The sequence below is a fragment of the Protopterus annectens genome, chromosome 3.part0 (genome assembly GCF_019279795.1).
Source record: "Protopterus annectens isolate FY-2018-M chromosome 3.part0, PAN1.0, whole genome shotgun sequence".
NCBI classification, from domain to species: Eukaryota; Metazoa; Chordata; order Ceratodontiformes; family Protopteridae; genus Protopterus; species Protopterus annectens.
In genome coordinates, this window is record NC_056731.1 from 777,612,379 (window position 1) to 777,613,704 (window position 1,326).

Here is a 1,326-nt window from a genome sequence, read left to right on the forward strand (position 1 = left end):
ATAAATTGATGTAAGATGCAGGGACATCCAAATCCATGGCCCAGATCTATAAGATAATTATATTCCTTGCATCTTTACTAAGGTCTTCATTTAACAAATTATATATATAGGGTTAAAGGTTCATAGTTAGGTACTAGGCTAGCTGCGCTTGCAGGCCATTTTAAGGTAGCCAGTTTCCCTTTTTGTACTTGAAATAAACTATCACATTTGTTTATAGACTGGCCTTACCCATCCCATAGTCAATAATTATATATCACCCCTAATAAGAATAACTGGGATAATACCTTAGACAGTTTGAGGGGACCCATACATTGAATAAAGCACTTAGGAGATGCCGCTGTCCATTAGTAGTACAGGGGTAGTCCTGGGGTAAATGTTCTGTTTCCCATCCATAGATCTAATTTGCACTTGAAAATGGACATGGGTGGGCTTTGTTTTATGTGGATGAGTAGTCTGTTCCAGAGCAGCTGTATCTTCTGTGAAATATGGTTGACCCTCCAAACTGTTCTGTTGATGTTGCAGAAGAGGTTTAGATCCCTAGACCAAGTATTTCTGATGCTGTGTGACTTGCTGATGTGCAGTAAATCCATTGGTAATGGGTCAGATCATGCCTTGTGTGCCAGACACAGGTCACCTCTTAGCAGTCTGTAGGATACAGAGCATAGTGACAGGGATTTGAGTTGGTCCATGTAGGAAATGTTGTTTAGGCCTTGTATTCTTTTATTATGGTATCTCTTGCATTTGTCTGGACTGATGCATGCCAAATGGAGCATTAAACTCAATGACTGGCATAATATATATATATATATATATATATATATATATATATATATATATATATATATATATATGTTTATTATATGTATCCATATTTTATGATTGCCTAGTATATATATTGGCAGCTTTGTTGATTTTGTCTAGTGAGGAAATAGAATGAGGTTGGTTTATCAAACGTACCAGTGGTGTTAACGCTCCCAGAATATGCTTCGCATAAGTGGATCTGTGGATCATATAAAGCAAACTTAAATATTTCCAAAAATCTGTCAGAGATAAGGGACATTTTTCCTAGATTTCCTTAAATGAAATCAACACACATTTCCCTTTAATCAGAGTTAAGTCTGCTAACCACCTAATACCACAGTTGTGCCATGCTTGGTAGGTGACAGGTGACACATCATAAATAAGATGTGGATTACCCCAAAGTGGTATAGCTGATCCAAATATGCTGAGCCATTTGTGGTGTTTAGAAAGAGATGGGATGACTGAGTGGGTCAGGGATAATATGGACTGCCAGGTTTGATATTTTTAAAGTAGAAGTCCAATGCA